Below are 10879 nucleotides of genomic sequence, written 5' to 3'. Positions count from 1 at the left end.
CCAGGGAAATAATGGGCAAAACAAAGCAGGCAAATATATGAATCATTGGTGTCCCAGAAGGAGAAGAGCAGAGTAAAGGGCTAGGAAGAGTAATTGTGGATATAAAGGGAAAAAACTTCCCAACCCTTCTAAAGGATACAATTATACAAGTCAAGGAAACTCAATGAATTTAAAACAAAATAAATCCAAACAGGCCCTCCACAAAACACATACTGAACTATCTGTCATATGTTGAAGAGAAGCAAGAAATTCTGAAAGCTGCAAGAGAAAAAGTCTACTCCATACAAGGGAAACAACATAAGACTGAGTTCAGGCTACTCAACTGGCACCATGGAGGCAAGAAGACAATCGAATGATATATTGAAGATCCTGAAGGAGAAAGACTTCCAGCCAAGAATTCTGTACCCAGTCAAATTGTCCTTCAAAACAGAGAGAGAGAGAGAGACTTCTGGGATGTGGCCGAATATAGTAACTCAAGATTAACCTGGCTCCACAGAAATGTTAGAGAAGGGACAGGAGGGTGACTGAGGTAGTGATTCATGAGTGTGGCTGACCTGGCAGAGACTTCAGTACCACAGAGGACAGCTCTGTTTGCAGAAGTTGAGGAAATAAGTAGGAGAAAGCTGGAGCCTGGCACAGAGGCATGGAGCCTGCGGGAGAGCATGGGCTGGAGCCAGGTAATAGGAAGTAAGCCAGGCCCCATTCCTTGGGTGCACTACCCTCACCAGCACATCCCCATGACAGGCAACTCACCCCACACACCATCCATCTAAACCCCATCACTTGCTCCCATTACCTGCACTCCAAGTGACCCCATCCCACCAGTCCCTAGTGCATGTACCTGTCCCACACTGCACTCCAAGCATAGTTTAACCCACCTCTTCTGCAACCCTTGTAAGCACTACCTCATGTTCCCTGTTCCCAGCAAGCTGTTGCCAGTGCATAGGCTGCAGTACTAACCTCTGCACCCAGACTATCCCTGACCCCTGCCCATAGTTTTGCACAGTCTCATCTCACCCCACCCCCAAGCTCTACATCAGTTTACAGCACTCCTAGGCTTATGCATGTGCACGAGGCCCCAATCACATCATTCAGCTCTGGGTATTGCAATTTACAGCAGTCTTAGAACCACACATGCACACGACCCTCAACCACCCTTCCCAGTTCAGAGAAAGTGCTATCCTGAGCAGCCAGATCACTTCTGTCCCCAATCCATAAAGGCATAAAGCCAACCTGCTGGCACAGTTCTACACAAGCACACAACTGGTCCATGCATTGGATCAGTGCACATCAGGGTTACACCTCCAAGACTGGTGCACCTACAAATCTACATCCTCCCTGGCTGCTGGACACCCACATCCATAAGTATCAGTGTAACATCTCCAAATTACTTACCATGAAAGAAATCACTGCACTGTTTCTTGCTCCCTGATCTGCGTTGTACAACCATTCTGCAAGCGCAAAGCCTTAGACTACTGAAAAAAATCAGCTCCCAAAGTAAATCAATCAAGCTATTTACATGCCACAAAGAAAGCAGAAGATCACTAAGCATATCACAATGCAGATGGATATAACCCTGCCTAATCACCAAATTAAAATACCAGTGGAGACACACACATTGGAACAACTAATCAAACATGTCCATATAACTCTACTTTATAAAGCAAGTGGGATAGCAAATGAAATAAACGAGATCAAAAAGACAGTAGAAGAGCATAAAGAAGAATTTGATAGAATAAATAGAAAAATAGAAGATATCACAGAGATTAAAGACTCTGTGGAGCAAATGAAAACATACTAGAGGCACACAACACCAGATTTGAAGAGACAGAAGAGGGAATAAGTGACACAGAGGACAGGGTAACTGACTTGAAGACTGAAAGGAAAAAAAAATGGCAAAAAAATGGAATTGTATTTCAGGAAAATGATAAACAAAATAAAGCAGAAAATATAAGAATTATTGGTTTCCCAGAAGGAGAAGAGAGGAGTAAAGAGCTAGGAATTATACCTGAGGATATAATGGGGGGAAATTTCCTAACCCTCATAAAGGACATAAACATACAAGTCAAAGAAGCCCAATGAAATACAAACAGAATAAACCAAAATAGGCCTTCCCCAAGGCACATACTAATCAACCTTTCAAATGTTGAAGAGAAGCAGAAAATCCTGAAAGCAGTGAGAAAAACGATCTACTGCATACAAGGGAAACCAAATAAGACTAAATTCAGACTACTCAACTAGGAGGTGAAAAGACACTGGTATGATATATTTAAGATACAGAAACAGAAAGACTTCGAGTTAAGAATTCTTTACCCAGCCAAATTGTATCTCAAAACTGAGGGAGCTATTAAAGTTTTCACAGAAAAGATGTCCTGAAAGAATTTCTTAACAAAAGGCCAGCCCTACAAGAAATACTAAAAAGAGTACTGCCAACTGAAAAAGAAAGATAGGAGAAAGAAGTCTGGAGGATTGCACAGAATTGAAGAGTACCACTAATGGTAATTTAAGGAATAAAAAGAGAAAGAGGTACAAGATTATATAGATCTGACAAAATAAAAAAGATAAGATGGTGGATTCAAGAAATGCCTTTTCAATAAGAACTTTGAATATTAGCGCACTAAATTACCAATTAAAAGATACAGATTAGCAGAATCAATTAATAAACATAATCCAGCTGTATGCTGCTTACAAGAGACTCATCTTGATACAAACAGATTGAAAATAAAAGGATGGAAAAAGATTTTCCATACAAGTTGTAACCAAAAGAAAGCAGGAGTAGCTGTACTAATATCAGACAAAATAGACATTAAATGTAAACACATCATAAGAGACAAAGAAAGACACTATATACTAATTAAAGGATCAATTCATCAAGAAGATATAGCAATCATAAATGTTTATTCTCCAAATCAAGGTGCTCCAAAGTACATGAGACAGACATTGGCAAAACTGGAGGAAGTGATAGAGGTTTCAATAAAAATAGTAGGAGACTTCAATACATAACTCTTCTCTGTAGGTGTAATAACCAAACAAGATCAACAAGGAAATAGATAAGTCAAATAACTTGATAAATGAATTAGATCTAACAGATATGTAGATCATTGCACCCCAAAACACAAAGATATATAATCTTCTCTAGTGCTCAGGGAACATGCTCCAGGACAGATCATATGCTGGGACACAAAACAGGTCTTTATAAATTTAAAAACATTGAAATTATTCAAAGCATATTCTCTGATAACAACGGAATGAAGCTGGATATCAACAACCACCAAAGAATGAGAACATTCACAAATACATGGAGATTAAATAACACACTCTTAAACAACCAGTGGATCAAAGAAGAAACTGTTGGAAATATCAGTAGCTATTTGGAGATGAATAAAAATGAGATTAAAATTCATCAGAAATTATGGAATGCAGCAAAGGCAGTGCTAAGAGGCAAATTTATTGCCTTAAGTGCCTATATAAAAATACAAGAAAGAGCAAAAATCGAGTACTTAGCACATCTGAAGGAACTTGAGAAAGAACAGCACACTAACACCAAGCAATAGAAGAAGAGAAATAACATATATTAAAACAAAGATAAGTGAATGGTAGAACAAAAGAACAATAGAAAGAATCAATAAAACCAAAATTTGATTCTTTGAGAAAATCAATAAAAGTGATGGGTCACTAGCAAGACGGACAAAGAAATAAAGAGAGAGGATACAAATAAACAAAATTAGAAATGAGAAAGTGTTCATTAACACAGGCCCTGAATAAATGAAAGATATCATAAGATGATACTATGAACAACTATACAACAACAACTAGACAACTTAGATGAAATGGAAAAATTCCTGGAAACACACAAACATGCCACACCAACTCGGGAAGAAATAGAAGATATCAACGAGCCAATCACAAGTAAAAAGATTCAATCAGTCATCAAAAATCTTCCTAGAAAGAAAAGTCCAGGACCAGATGGCTTCACAGGGGAATTTAACAAATATTCCCAAAAGAACTTACACCAATGCTGCTCAAACTTTTCCAAAACAATGAGGAAAAGGTAACTCTGCCTAACACATTTTATGAAGCTAATATCATTTTAATACCAAAACTGTGTAAAGATGCTATAAGAAAGGAAAACTACAGGCCAATTTCCTAATGAACATAAATGCAAAAATTCTCAATAAAATATAGGTAAATCAAACCTAACAACACATTAAAAGAATTATACACCATGACGAAGGGGGTTTATACCAGGAATGCAGGGATGGCTCAACACAAGAAAATCAATTAATGTAATACAACACATTAACAAATCAAAAGGGAAAATTCACATGATCATCTCGACTGATGCTGCAAAATCATTCAACAAAATCAGCATCCTTTTCTGATTAAAACACTCCAAAAGATAAGAATCAAAGATAAGTATCTCAATATGATAAAGAGAGCTTATGAAAAACTGATAGCCAACATGTACTCAATGGAGAGAGACTGAAAGCTTTCCTCCTAAGGCCAGGAACAAGGAAAGGATGCCCATTGTCACCACCATTATTCAACATTGTGCTAGAAGTTCTTGCTAGAGCAGTCAGGCAGGACAAAGAAATAAAAGGAAACCAAATTGGAAAGAAAGAAGTAAAAATCTCATTATTTGTGGCTGATATGATACTATACTTGGAAGATTCTGAAAAATCTACTGCAATGTTACTTGAGCTAACAAACAAATTCAGCAAGTTGGCAGATATAAAATTAATATGCAAAAATCAGTAACAATTCTGTTCACAAACAATGACCTAGCTGAGGAGTCAGTTAAGGAAAAAATTCCATTCTAAGTAGCAACTAAAATAATCAAGTACTTTGGAATGAACTTAACTAAGGACATAAGGGACTGTACACAGAAAGCTATGTAACATTGCTAAAAGAAATCAAAGGAGATCAAAACGGGTGGGAAGATATTCCCTGCTCATGGATAGGAAGGTTAAATATAATTAAGATGTCAATTTTCCCAAAATTGCTCTACAGATTCAACACAGTACCAAGCAAAACAGCAACAAACTACTTTGAAGATTTGTAAAAACCAATTACCAAATTTGTCTGGAAGGGAAAGAGAGCCCAAATAAATTAAAGCATCCTAAAAAATAAGAATGAATTGGGAGGATTAACACACCCTGTCTTTAAAAACTATTATAATGCCACAATGGTCAAAACAGCATGGTACTGGCACAAAGACAGAAGCATTGACCAATGGAATCAAACAAAGAGTGTAGAAATAGACCACCAAATCTGTGTTCAACTGATTCTTGACAAGCTCCCCAAATCCTCTGAAGTGGGAAAAAATAATCTTTTCAATAATTGAGCATGGAAGAACTGAATATCAATAACCAAAAGAATGAAAAAGGACCCCTATCTTACATCTACACAAAAAATTAACTCAAATTGGATCAAACATCTAAATATAAGAACTAGCACCATAAGGCTTTTAGAAGAAAACGTAGGGAAAAATCTTCAATACCTAGTATTAGGAGGGGGATTCAAAAATTTACAACCAAAGCAGAAACATAAATAATAATAGAAACTCCTCAAAACCAAATGCTTCTGCACCTCAAAAAGTGAAGAGGTGGCCAACCCAATGGAAGAATATATTTGGAAATCACACACCAGACAAAGATTTGATTTCTGTATATACAAAGAAATCATAAAACTCAACAACAAAAGAACAAACAACCCAATTATAAAATGGTCTAAAGACATTAATAGGCATTTTTCTGAAGAGATGGTTCAAAAGCACATAAATAGGTGCACATTTTCATTGGCTATAAGGGAAATGCATATCAAGACTACAATGAGATAACACCTGACACCTATAAGAATGGTTGCTATTAAACAAACAGAAAATTATAAATGTTGGAGAGGCTGTAGAGAAATTGGGACAGGTACACACTTCTGGCAGAAATGTATAATGGTGAAGCCACTATGGAAGACTGCTTGGCAGTTCCTTAGGAAAATAAGTATCGAATTTCCCTATGACCTGGCTAATTCATATATACCCAGAAGAGCTGAATGCAATGACACAAAAAGACATTTGCACACCGATGTTCATACCAGCATTATTCACAATCACCAAAAGATGGAAACAAACCAAATGCCATCAACAGATGAGTAGATTAACAAAGTTTGGTATATAGATACAATGGAATATTATGCAGCAGTGAGATTAAATGACAGCCTGAAGCACTTGACAAGATGGAGGAGTTGAGGACATAATGTTGAGTGAAATAATCCAAGCATGAAAGAATAGGTACTGTATGATTTCACTTTTATGATCATGGTAAAGATAAAATCAGAGGCTTATAATACTAAATACAGAGGACTTAGAGATAAATAGAAGCTAGACATGGGTGAATGGTGAGCTAATGAGGTGAAATCAAATGTAAGGGAATAGATAAATTGAAGGCCATTCTGTAGTGTGTCTGTAAGTGATATTACCATATTGGAGGTGAACAAAATGTAAATGGGTTGTATAGACCTATGTGTCCCATAGATTAACACTAGAAATGTAAATTAGTTCTTGTCAAAACTACTTCAAATATATGATAAATGTACAAAGAGTGTTTAAGTCCAAGGTAGAGGGGGTAAACTGCTATCACATGTGTGCCAGTCTGAATCTGTTGTGGACCCGAGAAAAGCCATGCCTTTTGATCTTCATTCAATATTGCTGAGTGGTAGCATTTTGATTGTTTCTATGAAGATGTGATGCACCCAATTGGGGGTGGTAGCTTTTGATTAGATGATTTCCATGGAGGTGTGTCTCCATCCAGTGAAGGTGGAGTTGCTTGCTGAAATCCTTTAAAAAAGAAAACATTTTTGGAGAGAGTCCCTTTTGGGTAGAGCCACAAGAAAGCCAGCAGATGCTGCCATGTTTGCCTCATGCCCTTCAAGCTGAGAAAGAAACATTGAACGTCGTCAGCCTTCTTGAACTAAAGTATCTTTCTCCAGATGCCTTAAATTGAACATTTCTATAGGCTTGTTTTAGTTGGGACATTTTCTTGGCCTTAGAACTGTAAACTAGCAACTTATTAAATTTCCTTTGTTAAGAGCCATTCCGTTTCTGGTACATTGCATTCTGGCAGCTAGCAAACTAGAACAGCATGCTATGGTATATGTTTAATAGGAAAACATCAGCACTACCACAGCAACAACAGAAGCAAATAATGATGGTAGGAACAAGAGTTAAGAGATTTAGATATCCTATTTGGTGAAGGTAGTTTATTGGTTACATTTCTCTTGGGAACAAAGAAATTATCTAAAATTGAGTGTTGATTGACTGTGGACTTGGGCATTATACATATGCCTAATGAATACAGGTGGCTTAAGGGTGCACTGAGTGAGATGTAGATTGGTGAATGGTGGTGGATACGTAAGATCAAATATTGTGCTGCTACAAAAAGGAAAGAAGTCATGAGCCATGCAATGATGTTAATGATTCTGTGGGATGTTTGGTGAATAAGCCAGAAACTGAAGAACAATTACAATATGGTCTCCTTTAGAAAATGCTTACAAGAAAAGAGGGGCCTAGATTGTAAGCTTTATAGCAGTCACATTTAATCCTGAGTGGTAATTATTATTTCTAGATTTCAAGAGGCTGTTATGTATATATATACATAACCTGATATTTAGAGATAAGAATGAAGCTGACTGGATTGGCATTAAAGATATTCATAACACAGGGTTATGGAATACATTGTCTGTATTTTAGAACCACACATATTCTTTAAGACCAAAGGAAGAAAGGTTTATTTTGTATGGAAATTAAATTTTCTGTAGCTCATAATCTAACTCAGCCTATCTTTATAGCTCATTTGGACAATCGAAACACAGGGAGACCAGAATAAGAAAGAGGCATTTTAATCCTGCATATGTTAATGTAATGCCTGGATACATCCCAGGGTATATTAAGCCAATGATCAAAATATATTGGCAAAGTCACTTGAGGGATGGGAGAAAAAGTATGGATCTATTAAACTTTACCATCAGGGAATTCCCTGAAACTGTGTCAAAGTCTAGGGACACCCAAATCTGTAGATCAAGCCCTGGATTGTGAAGCTTTCTCTTGTGAAGCTTATGGAGGTAGCTGAGAAGTTTAGCCTACCTACACGTATACCTAAGAGTTACTTCTGGAAGACCTCTTTTGTTGCTCAGATGTGGCCTCATTCTTTCTAAGCCTAACTCTGCAAGTGAAATCACTGTTCTCCCCCCTACATGGGACATGCCATCCAGGGCTTAAAGTCTCACCAGTGGCATGGAGATGACTCCCAGGGATGAGTCCAACCCTGGCACTGTGGGATCAACAATTCCATCCTGACTAAAAGGCAGAAAATATGTGTAACTTATAAAGTATACATGGCAGAGAGAGTTTAAATAGAGTTGGGTCTACTCTAGGAGTTGCTGATATGCAAGCTTCAGTTAGATATTCCTACCTATCATAACCTGCCAAATCATAACCAGTACCACTCCAGCCAATCCTAAAAAACACCCAGGGCAATATATAAGACCCTAAAAGTGTCTCATGCCCTAGGGTAGCTTTCAAGAAACCTACAACCTCCAGAGGAGTCCTTGTTTCAGATGAGTCCTGAAACCTAGAGGGTGCAGCTTCTTCAGAATGTCATATGATTCCATCTCCCTACTACATTGACAAACTTTTCCAACATGAAAAACTGAGAATGGCCATAGCCCAAACACCCCTAAAGAGAGAGATACAAAGATCAAAGGTGATGGTGGAGTTATACAGAGAAGATAGTATTTAACAAATGAACATGACTGCTAAATCATTAAACTTATATCTTTTAGCCTCTAAGATCTTAGAATTAGAGCAGCTAGAAATAAAAATCTAAAACTGTGAAATTATAACCCATGCTGAACTCTGATATCTGTTCTACAAGTAATTGTGGTGTTGTGCTTTGAAATATATTTTTTTGTATCTATGATATTTTTCACGAAAAAAAGAAGAGAAAAGTTGATTATGATGATAAAAAATATTTATGCCTTCTACCTTCCTATATTCTGGAGCAGCTAAAAGGAAAAATATGAGGGGTCACCCATGACAAACTCTGGGATCTGTCTATAACTACTTGTTGAAATGTGCTTTGAAAATTATTGCTTTTTATTTCTTTGCTTTGTAGATATATTATACAATAGAAAAGTACAAAAACATAGACATTGACTGTACTGATGTTTATTATAGAAAACATTCAAAAGAATCAAAATGATCCTTTAATTAAATACAAGAACTCAACCATAAAACTCAAGAGAAATATAGCTCAAAATTTTACTGCTGGGGTGCATAGGGAGTTCAGTGGTAGAGTTCTTGCATGCCATGTGGCAGATGAGGGTTCAACTCCTGGTCCATGCACTTCCCAGAAACAAACAAACAAAAAACTAAAATTCAACAAATGCTGCTGCAATAATTAGATACTCACATGGAAAAAGAATGAAACATAACCCTGTCATAAAGCATACAAAAAAATTACTGGTGAGTGAAAAAAGTCTAATCACAAAATGATGTGTAATTCATAAATCAACTATGGTAAATTATAAATCTGGATCACTGAAAAATATATATTTAATCAGTTTTTGTATCTAAGTGCATAAAAGTAAATGTATTAAAAAGATTTGGAAAGACTCAAAGAGTTCCTTAAAATCAATAGTGTTTGCTTATAGACTGGAATGCATTGAGTTTGACTCAATGGAAATATAGTTTATCTGTAAAATGACAAAAATTTCATAAAGGTGGGTATGAGGATATGATATTTATGTCATTGTAGGTGTATGTGTAAAGAATTTTTTTACATGTTTTGACTAGTGAAATTTTGTGATTCAGTGATTAGATTTAGATTTAATAATGCAGAGTCTAAAGAAGAAGTTTGCTTGTCCAAGGTTACTTTCTTAAGTAGCATATTCATATCTTAAAAGTGTAAATTATTTCTTGGAAAATTAATGATAAATTTCAAACTGATAGTTTTATAGCAAACTTTGAAATCAATAAGTTTGTGAAGGCTTGATTTTATATCCCAATTAAAAGCACGTTTTCAATTTTAATCTGCATTCCTCTGGGTCTTTCTTAAGTGGGACCTTTAGAAGATGTTTTTAGTTCAAGTGTGGTCCAACTGAACCAACATCAGTGCCAATCCATATTACTGAAGACAGCAGAAAAAAATTAGATATGGTTAGTAAAAGCCAAAGGGAGGTGGCAGTAGGAAGAAGTCAGTGGAAATCAGAAAAGTAGGCACAAGAAGAAAGTAATTGCCATGCTGCAATGCAAGTGAAGGAAACTTGTGAATTTTATGGAGGCTACTGATGGAATGGTGTAGAATTTAGGGAGATAGTATTGCCTTGAAAATGCCTTGATTTAGGACTTCTAGCTTCTGCAATCATGAGCCACACATTCTTGTTTCTTAAGCCAGGCCATTCTGTGGTATTTGCCAAAGCTGTCTGAAAGCATGTGTAAGGCCTTTAGCTTTGTTCTTCTGCAATATTGACTTGGCTATTCAAGGTTCCCTACAATGTCCTACAAACTTATGGGATTGGCTTCTCAATTTCTGCACAAAGGGCTGCTGGGGTGTTGAGAGCTATTGCTTTCAATCTGTTGATACCTTTGGACGGTTGACATTGTCAAAGTATGAAGTCCTTCTATCCATGAAAATAGGATATCTTGCCATTTATATAGGACATCTTTAAATCCTTTTAGCAATGTTTTTTAGCTTTCAGTGTAAAATTTATTCATCAAACATGAAAAAAACTATTTTCCAGGACTCTTCTGTAGAATAATGGAAAAATTTTGTCAAAATATTTAACATAAATATGAGTACAGTTAGAAATGAAATTTTAGTCCTCT

The sequence above is a fragment of the Tamandua tetradactyla genome (genome assembly GCF_023851605.1).
Source record: "Tamandua tetradactyla isolate mTamTet1 chromosome 22 unlocalized genomic scaffold, mTamTet1.pri SUPER_22_unloc_1, whole genome shotgun sequence".
Classification (NCBI taxonomy): Eukaryota; Metazoa; Chordata; class Mammalia; order Pilosa; family Myrmecophagidae; genus Tamandua; species Tamandua tetradactyla.
The sequence above is the reverse complement of the archived record's forward strand: the minus strand, read 5'-3'. Positions refer to the sequence as shown.